Source organism: Lynx rufus, unplaced genomic scaffold (genome assembly GCF_022079265.1).
Source record: "Lynx rufus isolate CCGP_SWC_20201006 ecotype Redwood Valley unplaced genomic scaffold, mLynRuf1.p SCAF_12, whole genome shotgun sequence".
NCBI lineage: Eukaryota > Metazoa > Chordata > Mammalia > Carnivora > Felidae > Lynx > Lynx rufus.
The window spans coordinates 1,897,620-1,922,220 of record NW_025814826.1 but is presented as its reverse complement, the minus strand read 5'-3'; the positions used below and the strand labels follow the sequence as shown (position 1 = coordinate 1,922,220).

The 24,601-nt window shown below is 39.7% G+C and overlaps 1 long non-coding RNA gene across 2 annotated transcripts in view; it reads left to right on the top strand.

The window, feature by feature from the left end:
- Positions 1-24,601, top strand: part of LOC124507381 (uncharacterized) — a 133,152-nt gene that overhangs the window by 53,465 nt on the left and 55,086 nt on the right. The window contains exons 4-5 of one of the 2 annotated variants that reach the window (XR_006961019.1): positions 6,980-7,095; positions 11,708-12,038. This is a non-coding gene — a long non-coding RNA (uncharacterized LOC124507381). Of the gene's footprint in view, positions 1-6,979; positions 7,096-11,707; positions 12,039-24,601 lie in introns of those variants that run through there. The other variant, XR_006961018.1, reaches the window with a different exon arrangement.

The following is a 24,601-nucleotide window of genomic DNA, read 5'->3' as shown; positions in this document are numbered from 1 at the left end:
TGCTCTGATCAATGGCACCTGTCTCACAGAAAATAGTGAAGCTGCAAAGTGGTGTTCACGGGCCAAGTCCAGCTGGTTGATATGTTTTCTTTGGTTTATACAGTGTTAAAACATTTCTAAATTAGTTAACAGATAACAAAAATTGGGAGATTTTATGCAAACCTCAAATTTCCTGTGGTCTTAAGAAACCTAGAGTCTGGCAACACTGAGTGAACACTCGTGGATGAGGCACCAGCTTGTGAACTCATCCTGTGGGCCCTGGCCCTCACCCTTGATCCCCAACCCTTGTACAACTGCTGTTCTCTCTTGGCCTCTGTCAGCATGTGAGAATGCATTAGAAAAGCATTTCAGGGAGGAGACAGAAGAACATGGTCACGATGATGGGTGACGGTCAGGGAAGGGTCTACACTGGCCTACGATTTCTTTTTCTTTTTCCTTTCATTTTTTAATTTATTGACAGAGAGAGTGCGCACATGTAAGCAAGAGCACATGCAAGTGGGGGGAGGGGCGGGGGGAAAGGGAGGGGGAAGGAGAGAATCTTAAGTAGGCTCCATGCTCAGCTCAGACCCTGACTGGGGGCTCACTCTCACGACTGCAAGACCATGACTGTGAGATCATGACCATGAGACTGCGGCCTGAGCCGAAATCAAGATTTGGATGCTTAACTGACTGAGCTACCCAGGCACCTCTCTCTTGCTTACTCGTTGGTGGCCTTCTCAATTATTTCAGTCTAAGGTATATCAGACCAGCATCCAAGGCATCTGAGCAGACACTGTATCGGCATGTGGTCATGCTCAGAGGGAGAACCAGCTGACACTCACACTGTCCTTATTAACGTCTGGAATGCTGTGAGCTCAGCTACTAGCCAAGCCCCAGGGAGATTAGGAGATCGGACATTTTAAAGTGATGTGACGGTCAGTGTTAATAAAACTGGGCTTCCACTTTGGAAAAGCAGGTTGAGTACATCCTTTTGCTTTCCTGCCACAGAATACCCACTGGGCAAGGAAGATGTGCACGATCAGTAATCCCAAATCCGTGCAAGCTAGGGCTCAGGTCTAGGTGACTTTTCATACTCCATGTGGCACTGAGCCCTGAGCACTGCTGGTGGGTACCATACACGGAGCCTGAGGGGGGCATTGCTATTCTTAGCAGCGATAAACTTCCAACAGCAGAGAGAAAATGTGTCACAGGGAGGAAATACGATGTTAGTGGTTTGAATAAGTGCCTCAGAACTGCATTCATTCCATGAGACAGACTTTGCCATTCAAAACTCTTGGAATAAAAGTCTGGCAAGTGGATGCCACTTATTTAAAATCAATGTTCCACCCATGCCTAAAATGTAGACCCTGACCCCACATGAGATCCTTCCTCTCATTTTCGTGATTGGAAGCACGTGGGGCAGGGGAATGGCAGGTCTGGAGAAGACGGGCTCTCTTTTGAGCTCTGCTGTTGCTGGATGTGGGCCCCCAGCTCCACACAGGTACAATGGAGATGAACTGAAGTCTGCTTCACACCTAGTAAATGCTTGCACCTAATCTGCGCTCAAAATCTTGGTTTCCTTTGCTCACCAGGCAAATTCACTATTACAAATGAACTTCATGGACAAGATTCTTTTATCACGTGCCTGCTCTCCTAAGTCTATAGTAGGCGTGTGCACCTTGGTGAAGGGGCTTGAGGAAAGTGCAGGAGAGCAGCACGGGGGTGCATTATCCCACACAGAAATGGTGTTGCTACACATGAAACCAACTTGTGCCCGGCCTTGCGATGCTGCCCTGGTCATCCAAGTGACAGCAAGAAACAATCGTGAAAATGTCCATGGTCTTCAGCTTGCGCCTGCCCCTCATCAGCCACGCTCCACCCTCCCAGCTGGGAATATAAGACAGTCAAAAAGTAGCTCAAGAATCTCCCGTTTCAGCCATCAGGAGTCATTCAGCAGGACTTTGATTCTATGCATTTCTGAGCCATGAGGGTGAGGCCAGGACCATGTTGGAAGAACTGACTAAAACGGGTGCCAAATGAAACTACATTCCACTGCGCATTCCCAGCAACATAAAATAATACAGATAAGAGGTTCACTGTTCAATCCCATCCACATCATGTTGGAAGTATAAAAGTCCATTATGGAGTTAATATTTATCTTTAGGAATTTCTTTTCCTTCTCTTACCAGCTTAATGGCACATCACGCCAATTGAAGAATACTTTAAGAATTCTAAAAATTCACATATTGTTAATCTGCAAAAGCAACAGAACAAAGCACTAGGAATAAGGAAAGCAAAACTGTTGATTTGTAGAGGGAGTTTCAGAGAGACTGTAATTTAATTCTTCTTTGAAGTTTTAAATGCCCCTCCCCCACTTTGGAAAAATATTCATTTTCCCCTTTCTTTTCACTCACTGACTCAGTATCACAGAAACACAAGTGAAGAAGAGAGAGAAACAGTAGATTCGTGTGTGTCTGCACGTGTGTGCATGTGTGTGTACGCATGGACAGTGAGAGGGGAGATTACGTGAACATGTAGGATGTTTGCCCAGGTTATGGGAGCAGTTTTTACCAGTCCACCAAGAATTCTCGGAATCAGAGTCAGTCCAGCCTCTTTCTTCCAGGTCAGTGTAAACTTAAGCAGCCTCTAAAGATCAACAGGATCTTTCTCTCCACGTTATGATTTCTTGCTAAACCTCTATTTTAAGGAAGAAATGGAAGAAATCAGAGGATGAAGTGAGGGGAAAAAAGCAGGAGAGAGGAAGGGGGAGAGGGAAAAGGGAAGAGAAGAGAAGAGAGGAGAAGAAAAGAAGTGTTTGAACATGAACAGGGGGAGGAAAAGTCACAGCAAGGAGGGAGGGAAGAGGAAGAAAAGGAGGAGAGAGGGACAGCAGAGGGCTGAGTGGGTGGAGGGCCTTTCCCCAGCTCCACCAACCCACTCGACAGATGGGAAACCAGATACAGCAGGACATTGTGTTCTTCTCCTGAAAAACAACCAGACTGGGCTCCTAAAGTAAACAGTTAATCCTGTTGTTTATCTTTGTAACATGACGAGATGTTAACAGGATGATTTCTACTGCACAGAAATGTGGGTTTTATTCATTTAAAAAATGATATTTTCTCTTTGCTAAAATACAAGTGTGACATACAAACTTTCTAATATCAATGAACGGGAAGGAATAACAATCTCTCTTTGGTAAAAGTGACTTAACTAAAGGATGCCAAAAAAACCTGAGAAAGGCCTTTTCTTTACTTGCGCATCCTATTTATTTTTGGAAAATACTGCATTACTGGAATTAACCAAGCCAAACGAAAACAAAACCTGCTGTAAGCTTGGTCCATCCCAGAGTATGATCTGGGGTACTGCTTGTGGAGATAAGACTATAACTGGGCCAAGACAAGACTAAGAAGTAATCCCTGTTAAAATAATACCAGAATTTTTCACAGAGCTAGAACAAACAATCCTAAAATTTGTATGGAAGAAGAAAAGACCTTGAATAGCCAAAGTAATGTTGAAAAAGAAAAGCAAAGCGGGAGGCCTCACAGTTCCAGACTCTAACCTGTATTGCAAATTTCTAACAAGGTAACCATGGATTCACATGCAACTATAAGGTATGCTATCGAGCTTGGATGTATACTTTGCCCAGTCTCCCCCACTAGTGTAGTACTATACTAGCAAATAATAGTACATCACAGCTAGGACACTGACATTGATACAATCCACCAGTCTTATTCAGATTTCAGAAAAACACATTTCACTTGTGCTTGTGTGCACGTGTTCATGTGTGTGTTCAGTGCTCTACAGTTTTACTACATGTGTAGGATCCTATATCCAATACCAGTCAAGATACTGAAGAGTTCCAGGGCACCTGGCTAGTTCAATCAGAAGAGCATGAGACTCTTGATCTTGGGGTTGTGAGTTTGAACCCCATGTTGGGTGTAGAGATTGCTTAAATAAATTAAAAAAAAAACACTAAAAAGACACTGACCAATTCTATCACTACAAGAATTCTTTATGCTGCCTTTTATAACCCACTTCCCACTATCTCCCCACCCCCATCCCAACATCTAGACGCTATTAATCTGTCTTCCATTTCTAAAATTCTGCCACTTCAAAAAGTTATATAAACAGAATTGTCCAGTACGTAGTCATTGGGATTAGATTTTTTTTTTCTCTCAGCACAGTTTCCTGGTGATTAAGCCAAGCTATTATGCCTTTCATTTCTATAGCAGTTTTGAGACATAATTCACATACCACAAAATTCACCCTGTTTTTTATTAACAGGGCAGAATATATATAGCATCAAATTAACCATTTTAACCATTTTAAGGTGTGCAATTCAGTGGCATTAGGTATATTCACAATGTTCTGCAACCATCAACACTACCTTATTCCAGGACATTTTCATCACCCCAAAAAGAAATTTCAGTCTACTAAGCAGCCTCCTCATCCTTCCCCCACCCAAGTACCCAGAGACACATAATCTCCTTTCTGTCTCTATAGATTTGCGTATTTTGGATACTTCACATGAATGGAATCACACAGTATGTGTCCCTTTGTGACTGGCTTCTTTCACCTCGCATAATGTTTTTGAGGATAATCCACATGGTAGCATGTGTCAGTACATCATTCATTTTTGTTGTGGAATAATATTCCATCATATGGATATACCACATTTTTGGGTTGTCTCTATTTTTTTTTTTTTACATTACTGAAATAATGGTGCTATGAACATCTGTGTATAAGTTACATGGATAGAGGTGCCTGGTGACTTAAGGGTTGAGCGTCCAACAACTGATTTGACACAGGTCATGATCTCAGGGTTCATGGAATTGAGCCCTACACTGGGCTCTGTGCTGGCAGCGAGAGGCCTACTTGGGATTCTCTTTCTCAACTATTTTTAACTTTTTACGTTCTATTTTCAACTTTCCTATAGGGGCTACCCCAGTTTGCAATCCCAACAGTACATAAGGTTTCCTTTTCCTCTATACCCTTGCCAATACTTGTTGTTTCTTAGGTTTTTTGTTTTAGCCATTCTAACAGGTGTGAGGTGATAGCTCACTGTAGTTTTGATGTGCATTTCCCTGGTTATACAGAAATAAACCCACAACTATATGGTCAATTAATCTTTGAGAAAGGAGGAAAGAATATACAATGGGAAAGAGAGAGTCTCTTTAACAAATGGTATTGGGAAAATTGGACAGTTACCTGCAAAAGAATGAAACTGGTCCACTTTCTTATGCCATACACAAAAATAAACTCCAGATGGTTAAAGACCTAAATGTGAGATCTGAAACCATAAAAATCCCAGAAGAGAGCACAGGCAGTAATTTCTCTGACATGAACAGTAGCAACATTTTTCTAGGTATGTCTCCTGAGGCAAGGGAAACAAAAGCAAAAACAAACTATGCAGACTACATCACAATATAAAGCTTCTGCACAACAAAAGAAGTAATCAACAAAACAACAAGGCAACCTACTGAATGGGAGAAGATATTTGCAAATGACATATCTGATAAAGGGTTAACACCCAAATATATAAAGAATCGATACAACTTAACACCCAAAAAACAAATAATCCAATTTAAAAATGGGCAGAATACAGGCACAGACATTTCTCCAAAGAAGACAAACAGATGCCCAACAGACATCCATGCCTGGAAGTTTCTTGAGGGCAGGGATCATATTTCTTATTCCCTATGTGCCTAAAACAACTCTTAGCCCAGAGCTTTATACTTTATAGGTGATCAACATATGCTTGGTACACCAAGTTGAATTAATTGATGAGTATTTATTCAGGCTTTTGGGGATACAAGGTATAAGACTTAGTTCCTACCCTCAGGAACAATAACAGGTATTTAAAATGCTTTATACAGGTAATTCACAAGGTGAGACTTCTACATTGTTCTAACGTAAAGGTGTGGGAAGGGAAGTATTAGTATCCTAGTGAAATACTGAATTAGAACAAGATAAATGAAGGAAAGGAGAGAGGGAGGAAGGGAAGGAGGGATCTTAGCTAAGAAAGTTTATTACTCAAAACGTACCGAATTAACCCAGCAGCCCTGGGAAGACTGTGGTTTTGTTTTCTCTCATTAATTCCCCAATTCACTCTCGAATGAGGGGTCATTTGGTATTCCCACTTTTCATGTCTACTCAGCACTGAAACCTAAAGAGACAAGGGTCTGTAATTGTGTATAGAGTAAGGAAAAAGGCACCAAGCAAAGGGCATAGTTTTGGTGGTGCCATAGATAAGTTATAGCATCCCATTGCTTCTTCCAGATCACCAAATAATATTCTCAACCAGCGTTCTGAATGGGGATTAAACCCTAAAACTCTATGGCTGCACTGCAAGTAATAGATAAGGACCCTTCATTGCATCTACAATGACACTGGTTATGTGCAGTCTTAGGCGAAATGAGAAGACAGTCATTTGAATAAGCTTCAGGGTTCTGTACTCCCAATGAGGGAGCCAGTCTAGAGTAAATGGACCTGGTAGTAAACAGCACTACTGTATAGGGCCTGTTGAAACAATGGGGAACAGAGTTTAATCATCATTCTTAGATGACCTGCTTCTGAGTCAGGGTTTCACATTCTAGGTTGCTAATTGGCCTACAAACCAGTCTTGTCCCATGCAATGGCTTATAAATCATCTGTGTTTATCAAGTACATGGACATATTTTACCTGCTCTGACCCTACCAAATAAAACACAAATTACCTAGGCAAAGGCATACACATAAAGCTTGTTTATTATTTTTTTAAATATCAAAGGAAACTTTCTAATTTTTTCTGCAGTCTTAAGAATACCTATTCTGGGAACAATATCACTGAGAAAAATATTAAGTTGTTTTAAGATATTTTATAATAAGGTAATTTCAGTTTCAAAGACCAAACCATATTTAGTTTACCATTTTGAGAACAGACAAGGGGTCGTTTTTAGAAGACAACTCTATTACTCAGAGAGAAGGAAGGTTCTCACGCATGAATTTGTTCCATTTCCAGCTCGCCTACCTCAGTCCACAGGACCGCAAGCCACATCAGCTGACATTCCTCCCAGCTTATAAACCAGCTTCAACTTCTCACCTACCCTGGGCACCCAGGACACCCACCACCTACAGGTAGGTGTTCGTTTTGCAATGACTACCATCTATCCTACATCTGTTTGCTCTCCAAACACCAGCTTTTGCATGTAGACCAGCAGACTAGCACACTTTGAAAACTTGGAGCAGTCTCCTCTCATCTGGTAGCCTGCACTGCCCTCTTTCCTGTCAACCTTCTAGAAAGTATGGATGTGCCTCACTTACTCCCATTTACTCACTTCTAATTCACTTTTGTGATAATTTAGAGGCTTTTTGAAATGATCCCAAATTTACTAAAAGTTTTAAGTACAGTACAAAGCATGTTTTTTTCCCAAATCATTTGGGAATAAGTTTGTACAAACAAGGACTATATCTTACATAACTGTTATACAACCATCAAGGGGAGGAAATGAATATTGACATATCCCTACACCTAATTCTCAAACCCCACTCATGATTCACCCATTGTTCCAATCATATTCTTTGTAGCAAAAGGAGATAATTCAGAATCATGTATTGCATTCAGTTGTCACGTCTCTTTAATCCTCTGCAACCTGGAAGGGTTTCTCAGTCTTTGACTTTCATGACCTTGACATTTTTGAAGGATACAGGCCAGTAATTTTATAGTACAGAAGCCTTCCATTTGTGTTTGTCTGATGTTTTGTCATGAGGAGATTTAGCCTATGTATCACTGGTAAGGATAACACAAAATTGGTGCTGTGTTCTTCTGAATCATTGGCACACTATTTCAATTTGTTCCAGTACTGATAATGTTCACTTACTACCTGATTAAGATGATGTCTGCCAGGCTTCTCAACTATAGGTTACTTTTCCTTCTGAAATTAAAAATTATGTGGGAGATACTTTGAAAATAAGTAAATATCCTATTCCTTATCAAAATTTTCACTCATTCATTTTTATATATCAGTGTGGACTCATGGATTCATATACTCTGGGCTGCAATCCGTAACTATCATTTATTTTGATGTTCTAATTATGCCAGATTTTGCTAGTGGCAGCCTCTTGCTAGCTAGCTCCTGTGTCCTTTTACCATGTCTCCATCATTCTTTGAGAATGTTCTCACTTTCTGACCTAATGAAATGTTCAAAGCTCATCTTATATTTTCTCTCATCCAAACCTGAAATCAGTGATTTCACCAAGGAGCCCGGGTTTCTTTCAGATATTTAAAAGCTAATATCTGGGTGCTAAATGTGCTCATTGATACTGGAGTATTGCTGCCTCAGGACCTCTTAGTAGAGAGAGCTAGGGAATGTACACACACACACAAACACACACACACACGAATAAAACACATTTACTTCTGTTTATTCATCCATTCATCCATCTTGAAAACTATGAGTTTATACTACAACCAGGTTCATTTTAGTTTTCCCCTTTTCTACATTTGTAACTCAGAGGTACCTCAAATTCAGCACATCTAAAACCAAACATAACTTTTCTAGTTCTCCAAATCTGTTCACCCACCTAATTTCCCATCTCATTTAATACCATTTATCTTGATGCCCAAACCTTAGAATCTTTCTAGGTTCTTCCTTTGCCTCCACCTTCCACATCCAATCATTCACGGAGTCCTGCCTTTTCCATTTCTCGACTATCTCCAGGTGTGCACCGTCTTTTTATCCACCAGCTTGTCTTAACGGATGAGTTAGACTTCTCGCTTTTCACACAGGCATTTGTGGCTACTTCCACTTCCGTTCAAAAACTTCCAGGAGCTTTTGTATCACACTCAGAAAAAATACCAAAGGCTTTGCTATATCAGTCCAGACCTTCTCATGACCAGAACCCCTATTCCGTCTGCCTTCATTTACAACGTATGGAAAGCCACACTGGCCTCCTTACTGCTGTGCAAACATGCTAAGCATGCCCCTGCCTCTCAGCCTTTTACACTCGCCCTCTCCTCTCCTGAACACCTACATGATTTGTTCTCTCACCTCCTTTGGGATTTTTCTCAAATAGTATCTTCTCAGCAAGGCTTTCCTTGATTCTTATGTAAAGATAGTAACCCCTTGACATTCACTATCCCCTTATCCAACTTTATTTACAGTCATAACCACTACAACTTTCTTATATTGTATCTCTTTGCCTGCTACCAGTCTTCCCCAATGTAACGTAAGTTCCTTTAGCACATAGATTTCATGGGTTTTCTTTTTTTTCTTGGTCTCATTTATCGTTGTATCCCTAACATCCAGAACGATGTGTGACACAGAGTAGGTACACAGTAAATATTTGGTGAGTGAACATTTCCTCCTGGTCTTCTTAGTTACACTGCACAGTAGCTTACTATTCTATCATGTAGTATGTCATAATTAAATAATTCTCCTTCTAACGGATGTTTACGTTGCTTCTTTTTGTCCCCCATTATAAGGCACTGCTATCATGAAGAACATTGTGTGTGAATTTTTTTGTTTTTCATGAATGAAATTTCTAGGAGTTTTGGGGTAAAAGAGTTTATCATTATTGTTATACGTTATGCCCTGCTCTCCAAAATACTTGTAATGTTTACAAATTACAAGAGCAATAATTGTGTATAGAAAGTCCTATAGTTTTTCTAAATAATATATATAATTCAAAAGTTTAAATTATTACAGAGGCATGTGATGCAAAGTTTCCGTCCCATTCTTGTCCCCCATTCCCCTAGTCCCCCTATACCCTCACAGATACTCACTGTTGTTTGTTTTCATGTATCCTTCCCCAGTTTCTCTCTCTCCCCCTCTCCTTCCTTCCCTGTCTGTCTCTCCCTGTCTCTTTTATATGCTTCTTTTTATCTATGAACTGTGTGTTCATATCCTTTGCTCATTTTTATGTTGGGTATTGGCTTTTTCTCCATTTCTATGGGCACTCTGCATATTAGAGAAATGGGCTTTGTAATATGGATTGCAAAGATATAGTCCCAATTTGCCATACTTTTGACTTTACCATGCAAATTTAATAGAATTTATTATTATTTTCTTTTGGAGGTTTTTGATGCTAAGCCGCAGTTAGAAAAACTTCCACCTCAAGATAACTCTCCTATGATTTCTTCTAGAATGTTTTAGTTTTTATCCTTAGATCTTTGATCCACTTGGAATTTATCCGGGTGTGGGATAAGGGACACAGATCCCATTTTATTTTATTTTTCCAGATGACTCATCTATTGTCCTTATGCCACTTATTGATTAATCTTTTCCCAGTTTTCTGAAATACTTGTATTATTTTCAGAATTCCTACGTATATCTGGGATTTTCTTTTTCTGTTCCATTGGTTTATCTATTACATGAAGGGAGAAAAACCCTTTAATTTTAAAAAGTGGCTTTCATTAAGCAAAGGGAAAAAAAGGTAGACAAATCAAAAAACAGACTCTTAACTATAGAGAACAAACTGATAGTTAATAGAGAGGAGGTGGGGGTGGGGGAAATAGGTAAAGGGGCTTAAGAATACACGTACACGTATCTTGTTGATCAGTGAGTAAAATATGGGATTGTTGAATCACGATACTGTGAAATGAATGTTAACTACGTTAGAATTCAAAAATTTAAAAAAAATTTAAAAAGAAGTGGCTTTCATGAATTTCTGCTTCTAATAGCCAGATGTTACCCATCTTATGTGTTTTTGTGAAAAGTAAAGGAATTAACTCCTACCTGGGAGTTATTTCCCACCGGACTCTCATGTTCTGGTCTCTCTTCCACTACAAGTTCATAACCAATTTACTTTTTTCAGCTCAGTGTTTAATGGCACCTCTATTTCAAGAAAGCCATACTGAACTCTAGACTCCCATTGCTGAGTCTCCCAAGTGCCCACCACCTCAGTTAACTGACAACCACCAAACCAGTAACCTCACAGTCACCCTCTTTCCCTCTACCACCCCACACCCAGTCATCAGCAAATAACATGCACTCCATCTTTAAAACAGATCCCAACCTTTCAGCTGTCAACACCCCCTCACCAGCACTCTGGTCCAGCCACCAGTCCCACCTTTCTGATTTGCTGACACAGCCTCCTAACTTGTTTCCTGTTCCTACTCTTGTGCCTCAACATTCCATTTGATCTAGAGCAGCCAAAGCAATCTTTCCAAAGTACAGATCAGATCACATCAATCCAATCCCATACTTAAAACCTTAAAGTTTCCTCATCACACTTGGCATCAAGCTGCCTGTCTCCCCTCTGTACTCATCTTCTGTCATGGAGCCCGACCGTGAGATCATACATAGACCTGAACCAGAATCAAGGGTTGGGCGCTCAACCGACTGAGCCTCCCAGGTGCCCCCGGCTTGTCTCGACACATTTCTTAATATATGGAATATCCATGCACACTAAGATTTGCTTATCTCAAAAAAATTCTTAAAGTGCACCTCAACTGTGCATAACCACTTTTAGCATCTATTAATTAAATTTCCCTTTTAAATCGCAGCTCAATAGCTGTAGTCTACAGCATGAGTTTATAGTTTTAACACTTGTTACCAAGTAATGTATCCAGTAATTTTGGGACTTTGAATTCTTTTAAAAAGACAGAACACTAAGTTAAAAGATAGAAATCTAGTCTTGCATATTCTGCATTCCGTAGCTACTGGCATTCTAAAATGAAATTTTAAGACTGTGGAGATTTGCTGTTTTCCTCCACTTCTTTCATGTATTTTTATTGCCCTCTTCCTAGTGAGCTCTTTCTAACTCTTTTGGTGGATATGAACGATTCCAGTTGCCTTCTATGGGCCTCCCTAAACTCCAGAGACTGGGAAGCAAACTCTTCGTGTCTGGGGTTCCCCTGTGGCTGAAGTCCCCAGTGTGACTGAGGGCCTGTCAATCAAAGTCAGAAGTGACACCAAGTCCGAGCACCCGATTCTGCCACTTGTGCCAGCAAGCCTAACAGTGACAAAGCTCTCGGGGATTGACGGATTGCTTTGGAGGGTAAAAGGCAAGAACGTGGCATCTGGCTTGCTGATTCAGCTTGTAGCTCACACAGAGTGGCTCTAGAGTGGGAAGCGGTAGTGAGAGTTTTCTGATAATACAGCCGCCTACTGTTAGCAGTGGCTCTGGAACTGGTACAGAAGCGAAGCACCAGGTACCTGGTTGTAGAAGAGACCGCAGCTCCCACGGTGGCCTGGTCCTTCAGTGTTGCTCTGACAGTATTTCTTAAAAATCCAGTATCATCTGTTTCTTTAGTTTCCCCAATGATTCTACACACCTTCTGAATCCTTTAATAAATATCTTTCTGCTTGAGTTGGATATAGTAGACTTCTTTGTCACTGAGCCTGACTGTTTTTCTCTGATATGCACATTCTACTGAAAAGTGGAACTGGGGGGTGAGGGAACTCTATATATTCTTCTCTGGTAAATCATCAACAACTGAAAAGGCAAGAACAAAATCAGGAACAAAATAAACTTGGTGTTCACTTTAGTAGAAATAGTGTATCTCTTTGAGAGGCAGGTGAAATCAGAAATGAACAATTTCACTTATCTAGCCGAGAAAGCAGACGCCTAATTAATTTTTTGGACGTGGGCCTCTTACTATATAATTTTGATGACTTGTAAGAAAAAATCTGCAAGAAAACATTATTTAAAATGTGTGTCAAGAATTAAAGAATTTCTACATGGGAATCCATCCTGAAAAAAATGCCAAAATGAGTGACACACACAAAAAAGGAAGAGTACACTCAGATAATTCTATGTTTCTATTTATTGTTTAGTACAGTTTTGATTGGGCAACCACAACTAAAATGCTCCTCAGCTAAGGATCCCACATTTTCATAAAAACAATTTCTGATGTTAAAAATGCTCTCAGTATTTGATAGCCAGTAGCTAAGAATACCTAGTTCCCATCTGACCAAACAATATTTTAAGAAGTATTTGAGAATGCACATTCTTCCAATATCACAGTCACAGATCATAGAAACTATAGCATCTAGGCACCAGAAACTCATAAACAAATGGTAAACCATTCAGGGGAGCTTCTTTCAAATAGGGACTTTTCGTGCAGATGACCTCCTGAAATGATTTAGAGCATGTGATAACGCTGGCATGTAAAGAAGACTAACAGAGATGAAGGAGAAGAGAGGCCCCCTGGGGATCAGGAATGGCACAGTCACCGAGGCTCACAGACAGAAGTTCTTACACAAGCTCCTCCCGAAATGCTTCATGATGACAGTAAATGGTAAAAGTGCCATTTATGGTTGTGGTGATACCGAAAACTATCTGAGCGACAGGAAAGAAATAATAAATGAGTACAATAATTTTCAAAAGCTCTATCTATAGAACAATTTTGAGTGAAAGGTCTTTTCCTTGGGCTATAGACAATCCGTCCCAGTAGTCAGAGCTACATATCAAACGTTCCAGAACAGAGCATTCCTACTTCCAAAGTTTCTATCTGGCCATGATTGCTGAAGCTAGCATCAATTCTATAATGCTTTAAAATGAACTTGTATTTAAGCCATTCTTCAACAAAAGGAACCTGAACTCCTTGGAGAAATGGTTGATTCTTGGGCTGAGACAGGAAATGTACAAGATGAGCCTGAGCATCCTGTGGTGCCAGGAAGTAAGAAAGTACTCATAACAAAGCTGAGAACTCACAAGGACAGGGCTAAGGCAAAGAGATAAGGGAGTTGGCCAAAAGAGGTTCAGTGGCAAAAGATGGAAGTTTGAGCAACAAAATAAATCAAATAGTATTGAAACATCACCCAAAGTACAAAATAAATATCACAGGTCCACACTGACAAAAGTAGTTAAAAAAGTGGGGGAGAAGAATTCCAAACAATCATTCTACTACATGGAGGGGGATCAGAAACCTTCCCTTCTTAGGTGTGGGCTACACATAGTGACTTCCTTCCAAAGACTTCATGATGGAAAGGGCACAAAAGTGTAACTTTACAGTGGAGAAACCTGACAAGAATACCTCAGCTAAGTGATCAAGGCCAATATCAACAATTATTAATGTTGACAGTATATGCCATTGACATGGTGTGATAAAAACGTCACTTTACCTCTGTGATCTTCCTCCAAGAACCCCAGTGTAATCATGAGTAATAAACCAGATAAATATCAATCAAGGGGATTCTACAGAATACTTGACCAGTGCTCCTCACAACTATCAAGGTCATCAAACAACAAGAGAAGTCTAAGAAACTGTCACAGCCAAGGGGAGCCTCAGGAGACTGATGACTGATGACTACATGTAATGTACTATTCTGGGCAGGACCCTGGGACAATGAATAATAAATAAAACAATAGGTAAAAACCTAAAAAAATGTGAAAAAAGCAAGGATTTCAGATGATTAAAAAAAGCACATTGACATATGTTCAAAAACTAGTCCAGGTCTGTGTCAGACATTAGCCCTAAAGCTGAGGCTTCTGGTAGACATTTGGTGATCAGTACACAGGGAAGGGATAATTCTATCATATTCCAGTTTTATTGAGATATAATTGATATTCAACACTGTATTAGTTAAAAGTGTACAGCATAATGGGATAATATTTTTCTTGAGTGGCATGACTATTTTACTATTTTGTCACTAATATGTTTCCAAACTGCTACAATTTCAGATTCAATCTTATTTTTTTATTTTACTTTATTTTTATTTTATTTTTTATTTTTTTTAATCTTTATGTATTTTTGAGAGAGAGAAAGACAGGGCATGAGCGGGGGAGGGGCAGAGAGAGAGAGAGAGAGAGGGAGACACAGAATCTGAAGCAGGCTCCAAGCTCTGAGCTGTCAGCACAGAGCCTGACACGGAGCTCGAACTCATGGACTGCAAGACCGTGACCTGGGCCCAAGTTGGATGCTCAACTGACTGAGCCACCCAGGCGCCCCTTATTTCTTTTTTAAAAATGTTTATTTATTTATTTTGTGAGAGAGCCAGAGAAAGAGAATTCCCAAGCAAGCTTTGCGCTGACTGCATGGAGGCTTCTTGTGATCCTCTCTCTCTCTCTCTGCCCCTCCCCTGCTTGTGCTCTCTCTCAAATAAATTAAAAAAAAAAAGAGTTGGATGCTTAATCGACTGAGCCACCCCAATCTTATTTCTTAGTACAGCATTCATCAATTCCTTAGAAAGCATTTCTGGCTAAATTTCTCTACACAGAGGGAAATCATTCCCTTTGTGGGTGGGTTTTCTTGCCCAAGGCAGCACAGACCGCCGCCAACTATGTCTGTCTGATTTTTACCCACTGGGAAGTAGGTGAGCATGTTAGCTTCCTATTCCCTCCCAGAGGTCAAGGCAGCTTGGCCCAAACGATTTCTTCTTAAAGGTAATCTGTTTTTTAATTGATGCTTGCTTATAGTTCTTCCACAGTTCTTTTACCTGGGAATAGAACAAACCTCATGGTCCTACTCTCAGCTAACATGTTACCTGATGATATACTGTATATGCTTTCTGGGTCAAGGTGTTCAAACTTTTATAGCCAGAAATATAAGAGATTCACAGGAAACTTTAGTTATCCTCATGGATGATAAAACTTTTCCTCTAGCTGTTTGCTACTTCGTTATTCTATTTCTGTGGGACTGACGAACTACAAGCAGAAATCAGAAGCAGTGATCTAGTTGACAAATGTTTTGTGAAACGTAAGTCAGTGAATGTTGCATAGACTAGGTGGTACCCTCACAGGTCCTGGGCCAGGTGAGCGCAGTTCCTTTGGGCTGGTCAAGCCGGGGCCCAGCAGTCAGGCTATCCTCTGGCTCAGGCTAGGTAATGATGCTCAAGGAGAAATAGTGTCTTTAATGAATATTTTTGCTGATTTCAGGGTATATAAAGAGTGCAGGTTTTCCCCTTAGGGACACAGTGGGTCAGAATATGAAGTCTTCTGTCTCACTTTTCTATTTGAAAAAAAAATTCTTTTCTCTTTGCTTTTAAGAGCTGCATCTGGGATCTAGATGAGAATCTAGACCAGACTTGAGATTATTTTTAACTTAAGTTCACTATGCTTTTTTCAAATCGTACTATTGTGCCATGTACCCTGAATATGTCTCATACATATTAAGCGATAGTAATGATGAATGCAGTTAGTTAAAAGCACACTCTCTGTCTCCTTCCCCTCTCTTTTCAACCACATTTAGTGAGTGTCTGCCATGCACCAGGCCCTGCTTCCTAGGCTAGGGATGCAAACCTCAATGAAACAAATTTCTTATACTGATGAAGTTTGTAGTCTTGGGAGATCTACAGAAAGATAAACTCAGATTTTATTCTAAAGTAGCTCATATGATATGCCCCAAGTGGGGAAAAGTAAAAAAATACCAAAAATTCCAAAACTTTTAGTTTAAAATTCAACACACAGACATGAATCAGAATGGTTAAATAAAAAAATACTGAAAAAAACAAAACAAAACACCAAAACACCAAATACTGGTCAGGATGCAGAGCAACTGGGTCACTCATACTTTGCTGCTGGGAATGTAAACTGGTCCTCCCACTCTGGAAACATTTTGGCAGTTTCTTACTAAACTAAACGTGTAACTACCCCATGAGTCAGCAACTGCACTTTTGGGCCTTTATCCCAAAGAAACGAAAACTCAGGTTCACACAGAAACCTGTACAGGAATGTTCATAGTCACTTTAATCAGTCCAGCTGTCTTCCAACAGTGGAATGTTAAATCAGACTGTAGTAGGTCTATACCATGGAGCACTACTCAGCAAAAGACAAAAACAAAAACAAATCATTGATACTTGCAGCAACTTGGATGAATCTCTAGGGAATTATGCTGGGTGAAAAAAAGCCAGTACCAAAAGGTTATGTACTGTATATTTATATAGCACTTATACAATATTCTTGAAAGGAGAAAATTAGAGAAATGGAGAACAAGCTTAGTGGTGGCCAGAAGGGTAGGGTACAAGGAAGTACACCGGGAGGAAGGTGGGACAAGAGGGAAGTGGATGTGGTTATAAACAGGCAACAGGAGAGAGCATTGTAGTATTGAAGACGTTTAGTGTCTCAATTGTGGTGGCCCATACATGCACTTATACATGTAATAAAACTGCATAAAGCTAAACATACAAACACACATACAAGACAAGTACATTATATCAATGTAATATACTGGTTGTGACATCGTACTATAGTTTCACAAAATGTTAACTACAGGGGAAATGAGGTAAAGGAAGCATGGGGTCTCTCTGTATTATTTCTTACAACTATATGTGACTCTACAACTATCTCAATAAAAATTCTAATTTAAAAACGACAAAAATGGACTTCAAGTTGTATTACAAAGCTGTAATCATCAAGACAGTATGGCACTGGCACAAAAATAGACACTGAGATCAATGGAACACAATAGAGAACCCAGAAATGGACTCACAAACCTATGGGCAACTAATCTTTGACAAAGCAGGAAAGAATATCCAATGGAATAAAGACAGTCTCTTCAGCACGTGGTGCTGGGAAAACTGGACAGCGACCTGCAGAAAAATGCACCTGGACCACTTTCTTACACCATACACAAAAATAAACTCAAAACGGATGAAAGACCTAAATGTAACACAGGAAGCCATCAAAATCCCCGAGGAGAAAGTAGGCAAACACCTCTTTGACCTTGGCCGCAGCAACTTTTTACTCAACACGTCTCTGGAAGCAAGGGAAACAAAAGCAAAAATGAACTACTGGGACCTCATCAACATAAAAAGCTTCTGCACAGCAAAGGAAACAATCAGCAAAACTAAAAGGTAACCAACGGAATGGGAGAAGATATTTGCAAATGACATATCAGATAAAGGGTTAGTATCCAAAATCTATAAAGAACTTATCAAACTCAACACCCAAAAAACAATCCAGTGAAGAAATGAGCAAAAGACATGAATAGACACTTCTCCAAAGAAGACATCCAGGTGGTCAACCGACACATGAAAAAAATGCTCAACATCACTCATCATCAGGGAAATACAAATCAAAACCACACTGAAATACCACCTCACACCCGTCAGAATAGCTAACATTAATAACTCAGGCAACAACAGATGTTGGCGAGGAACATGCAGAGAAAGAGGAACTCTTTTGCACTCCTAGTGGGAAATGCAAACTGGTGCAGCCACTCTGGAAAACAGTATGGAGGTTCCTCAAAAATTAAAAATAGAACTACCCTATGACCCAGCAATTGCACTACTAGATATTGATACAAGGGATACAGGTATGCTGTTTTGAAGGGGCACATGCACCCCAATTTTTATAGCAGCATTATGAACAATAGCTAAAGTATGGAAAGAGCCCAAATGTCCATCGATGGATGAATGGATAAAGAAGATGTGGTCTATATATACAATGGAGCATTACTCGGCAATCAAAAAGAATGAAATCTTGCCATCTGCAACTATGTGGATGGAACTAGAGGATATTAGGCTAAGTGAAATCAGTTAGAGAAAGACAAAAATCATATGACTTCACTCATATGAGGGCTTTAAGAGACAAAACAGATGAACATAAGGGAAGGGAAGCAAAAATAATATAAAAGCAGGCCGGGGACAAAACATAAGAGAGTCTTAAATATGGAGAATAAACAGAGGGTTACTGGAGGGGTTCTGGGAGGGGGGGAATGGGCTCAATGGGTAGGGGCATTAAGAAATATACTCCTGAAATCATTGTTGCACTACATGCTAACTAACCTGGGTGTAAATTAAAAAAATAAAATGAAATGGTAAAAAAAATAAAAAATAAAATAAATATTTAATATGTTAGTGACAGTTTTCAAATTTATTGATTTAAGTCTCTCAACAATAAAATTGATCACATTCTTTCAAAAAATAAAAATAAAAATTATAAAAAAGACAAAAACACCAAAAATAACACAGCGTTAAAACTTTACTGAACACCTCTATAGCTTTCACTACCAAAACATGCCTGTGGGCTCTGCGTCAAGCAATAATTAAAGTTACTATTGTTTCCATCATACACACATCTAGCAACAAGACACAAGAAATAGTGAGATTCAAAGTGAGCATCTGTCCAAGTAGTATCTTTCTACCACAACTTTGATTTGGTAATAAAGCAGGTTTAAGCATCTATAATATTTATAGGGACTTAGAACCCAAGATGCTTATTCACAAAGGACATGATGGAACCTTCCCAGTCATGTCCCTCCATGGTATTACGTGAGCTGCTTTCATTTACGGCTCAGGAAGGTCTAGGCAATGTGTCCCCATGTCTGAGGTAGAATGTGGACACGTGGACTCATCTCTTCCAGTTTTGACCCAAGTGGTAACACTTTACTCTTAAAATATATGAGTAATAGTTCCATGCAGTGATATCTGACAAGAAGTGATTTCCTTCCATCGTTTTCCTTTTTTTACTTTTCCTCTTTACTTCACATTTGAAATCTACTTTTCCACATCTTTATACCTGTTTTGTTTTTTAAATTATCACTTCCATGTCTAACCTTACAAAGAAAAAAAAAAACAAACTTTCTACATCATCTCATGCACAAGAGGTAGCATGGCATGAAGGCTTAACAACAGCAAGTAGTAACACTTGGCCCTATTGGTTCTGGTATCATTCCTTTCCCAACGAAAAACCATCTGAGTCCTTTAACTGCTACTCACACAGCTACGAAAAGCAAGAGGTGTGACACTGAAATGTTCAGTAACGTTTACTTTTTTTCTTCATCAAGCGGTCTGAGCAACATTCTGATTGAAAAGATGACTTTGGTTCAAAAATATGTTTTGGGGGAGGGGCACCTGGGTGGGTCAGTTGGTTAAGTGTCTGACTCTTGATTTCAACTCGGGTCATGATCTCATGGTTTGTGGTTAGAGCCCTGTGTTGGGCTCTGTACTGGCAGTGCAGAGCCTGCCTGGGATTCTCTCTCCCTCTTTCTCTCTCTGCCCCTCCCCCACTCTCTCTCTCTCTCAAAAAAAAAATGTTTTAGGGGAGCATGGCTGACTCAGTAGAGCATGTGACTCTGGTAATCAGAGTCATGAGTTCAAGTCCCGTGTTGGACATGGAGCTTAAAAAAATAAAAATAAATAAAAATATTTTAGACATCATAAGACAGTGTTATTCATATTAATTTTTCCAAACACAGACTGACTGTGACTACAGACTGACTGTTTCAGACACCTGTTTCAACATCCGGGTTCTTTACAAGTGGAGCTGACAGTAAATTACTTGTATTTCAAATAAAAAGTCATAACTTTTGTTTTTTCTTTTTTTTTTTCTTTTTTTTTTATATATGAAATTTATTGACAAATTGGTTTCCATACAACACCCAGTGCTCATCCCAAAAGGTGCCCTCCTCAATACCCATCACCCACCCGCCCCTCCCTCCCACCCCCCATCAACCCTCAGTTTGTTCTCAGTTTTTAACAGTCTCTTATGCTTTGGCTCTCTCCCACTCTAACGTCCTTTTTTTTTTTTTTTCCTTCCCCTCCCCCATGGGTTCCTGTTAAGTTTCTCAGGATCCACATAAGAGTGAAACCATACGGTATCTGTCTTTCTCTGTATGGCTTATTTCACTTAGCATCACACTCTCCAGTTCCATCCACGTTGCTACAAAAGGCCATATTTCATTTTTTCTCATTGCCACGTAGTATTCCATTGTGTATATAAACCACAATTTCTTTATCCATTCATCAGTTGATGGACATTTAGGCTCTTTCCATAATTTGGCTATTGTTGAGAGTGCTGCTATGAACATTGGGGTACAAGTGCCCCTATGCATCAGTACTCCTGTATCCCTTGGATAAATTCCTAGCAGTGCTATTGCTGGGTCATAGGGTAGGTCTATTTTTAATTTTCTGAGGAACCTCCACACTGCTTTCCAGAGCGGCTGTACCAATTTGCATTCCCACCAACAGTGCAAGAGGGTTCCCGTTTCTCCACATCCTCTCCAGCATCTATAGTCTCCTGATTTGTTCATTTTGGCCACTCTGACTGGCGTGAGGTGATACCTGAGGGTGGTTTTGATTTGTATTTCCCTGATAAGGAGCGACGCTGAACATCTTTTCATGTGCCTGTTGGCCATCTGGATGTCTTCTTTGGAGAAGTGTCTATTCATGTTTTCTGCCCATTTCTTCACTGGGTTATTTGTTTTTCGGGTGTGGAGTTTGGTGAGCTCTTTATAGATTTTGGATACTAGCCCTTTGTCCGATATGTCATTTGCAAATATCTTTTCCCATTCCGTTGGTTGCCTTTTAGTTTTGTTGGTTGTTTCCTTTGCTGTGCAGAAGCTTTTGATCTTCATAAGGTCCCAGTAATTCACTTTTGCTTTTAATTCCCTTGCCTTTGGGGATGTGTCGAGTAAGAGATTGCTACGGCTGAGGTCAGAGAGGTCTTTTCCTGCTTTCTCCTCTAAGGTTTTGATGGTTTCCTGTCTCACATTTAGGTCCTTTATCCATTTTGAGTTTATTTTTGTAAATGGTGTGAGAAAGTGGTCTAGTTTCAACCTTCTGCATGTTGCTGTCCAGTTCTCCCAGCACCATTTGTTAAAGAGGCTGTCTTTTTTCCATTGGATGTTCTTTCCTGCTTTGTCAAAGATGAGTTGGCCATACGTTTGTGGGTCTAGTTCTGGGGTTTCTATTCTATTCCATTGGTCTGTGTGTCTGTTTTTGTGCCAATACCATGCTGTCTTGATGATGACAGCTTTGTAGTAGAGGCTAAAGTCTGGGATTGTGATGCCTCCTGCTTTGGTCTTCTTCTTCAAAATTCCTTTGGCTATTCGGGGCCTTTTGTGGTTCCATATGAATTTTAGGATTGCTTGTTCTAATTTCGAGAAGAATTCTGGTGCAATTTTGATTGGGATTGCATTGAATGTGTAGATAGCTTTGGGTAGTATTGACATTTTGACAATATTTATTTTTCCAATCCATGAGCAGGGAATGTCTTTCCATTTCTTTAAATCTTCTTCAATTACCTTCATAAGCTTTCTATAGTTTTCAGCATACAGATCCTTTACATCTTTGGTTAGATTTATTCCTAGGTATTTTATGCTTCTTGGTGCAAGTGTGAATGGGATCAGTTTCTTTATTTGTCTTTCTGTTGCTTCATTGTTAGTGTATAAGAATGCAACCGATTTCTGTACATTGATTTTGTATCCTGCAACTTTGCTGAATTCATGTATCGTTCTAGCAGACTTTTGGTGGAGTCTATCGGATTTTCCATGTAGAATATCATGTCATCTGCAAAAAGCGAAAGCTTGACTTCATCTTTGCCAATTTTGATGCCTTTGATTTCCTTTTGTTGTCTGATTGCTGATGCTAGAACTTCCAGCACTATGTTAAACAACAACGGTGAGAGTGGGCATCCCTGTCGTGTTCCTGATCTCAGGGAAAAAGCTCTCAGTTTTTCCCCGTTGAGGATGATGTTAGCTGTGGGCTTTTCATAAATGGCTTTTATGATCTTTAAGTATGTTCCTTCTATCCCGACTTTCTCAAGGGTTTTTATTAAGAAAGGGTGCTGGATTTTGTCAAAGGCCTTTTCTGCATCGATTGACAGGATCATATGGTTCTTCTCTTTTTTTTTGTTAATGTGATGTATCACGTTGATTGATTTGCGAATGTTGAACCAACCCTGCATCCCAGGAATGAATCCCACTTGATCATGGTGAATAATGCTTTTTATATGCTGTTGAATTCGATTTGCTAGTATCTTATTGAGAATTTTGGCATCCATATTCATCAGGGATATTGGCCTGTAGTTCTCTTTTTTTACTGGGTCTCTGTCTGGTTTAGGAATCAAAGTAATACTGGCTTCATAGAATGAGTCTGGAAGTTTTCCTTCCCTATTTCTTGGAATAGCTTGAGAAGGATAGGTATTATCTCTGCTTTAAACGTCTGGTAGAACTCCCCTGGGAAGCCATCTGGTCCTGGACTCTTATTTGTTGGGAGATTTTTGATAACCGATTCAATTTCTTCGCTGGTTATGGGTCTGTTCAAGCTTTCTATTTCCTCCTGATTGAGTTTTGGAAGAGTGTGGGTGTTCAGGAATTTGTCCATTTCTTCCAGGTTGTCCAATTTGTTGGCATATAATTTTTCATAGTATTCCCTGATAAGTGTTTGTATCTCTGAGGGATTGGTTGTAATCATTCCATTTTCATTCATGATTTTATCTCTTTGGGTCATCTCCCTTTTCTTTTTGAGAAGCCTGGCTAGAGGTTTGTCAATTTTGTTTATTTTTTCAAAAAACCAACTCTTGGTTTCGTTGATCTGCTCTAGAGTTTTTTTAGATTCTATATTGTTTATTTCTGCTCTGATCTTTATTATTTCTCTTCTTCTGCTGGGTTTAGGCTGCCTTTGCTGTTCTGCTTCTATTTCCTTTAGGTGTGCTGTTAGATTTTGTATTTGGGATTTTTCTTGTTTCTTGAGATAGGCCTGGATTGCAATGTATTTTCCTCTCAGGACTGCCTTCGCTGCGTCCCAAAGCATTTGGATTGTTGTATTTTCATTTTCGTTTGTTTCCATATATTTTTTGATTTCTTCTCTAATTGCCTGGTTGACCCACTCATTCGTTAGTAGGGTGTTCTTTAACCTCCATGCTTTTGGAGGTTTTCCAGACTTTTTCCTGTGGTTGATTTCAAGCTTCATAGCATTGTGGTCTGAAAGTATGCATGGTATAATTTCAATTCTTGTAAACTTATGAAGGGCTGTTTTGTGACCCAGTATATGATCTATCTTGGAGAATGTTCCACGTGCACTCGAGAAGAAAGTATATTCTGTTGCTTTGGGATGCAGAGTTCTAAATATATCTGTCAAGTCCATCTGATCCAGTGTCTCATTCAGGGCCCTTGTTTCTTTATTGACCGTGTGTCTAGATGATCTATCCATTTCTGTAAGTGGGGTGTTAAAGTCCCCTGCAATTACCACATTCTTATCAATAAGGTTGCTTATGTTTATGAGTAATTGTTTTCTATATTTGGGGGCTCCGGTATTCGGCGCATAGACATTTATAATTGTTAGCTCTTCCTGATGGATAGACCCTGTAACTATTATATAATGTCCTTCTTCATCTCTTGTTACAGCCTTTAATTTAAAGTCTAGTTTGTCTGATATAAGTATGGCTACTCCAGCTTTCTTCTGGCTTCCAGTAGCATGATAAATAGTTCTCCATCCCCTCACTCTCAATCTAAAGGTGTCCTCAGGTCTAAAATGAGTCTCTTGTAGACAGCAAATAGATGGGTCTTGTTTTTTTATCCATTCTGATACCCTATGTCTTTTGGTTGGCACATTTAATCCATTTACATTCAGTGTTATTATAGAAAGATACGGGTTTAGAGTCATTGTGATGTCTGTATGGTTTATGCTTGTAGTGATGTCTCTGGTACTTTGTCTCACAGGGTCCCCCTTAGGATCTCTTATAGGGCTGGTTTAGTGGTGACAAATTCCTTCAGTTTTTGTTTGTTTGGGAAGACCTTTATCTCTCCTTCTATTCTAAATGACAGACTTGCTGGATAAAGGATTCTCGGCTGCATATTTTTTCTGTCTAGCACACTGAAAATCTCGTGCCAATTCTTTCTGGCCTGCCAAGTTTCAAAAGAGAGATCAGTCACGAGTCTTATAGGTCTCCCTTTATATGTGAGGGCACGTTTACCCCTTGCTGCTTTCAGAATTTTCTCTTTATCCTTGTATTTTGCCAGTTTCACTATGATATG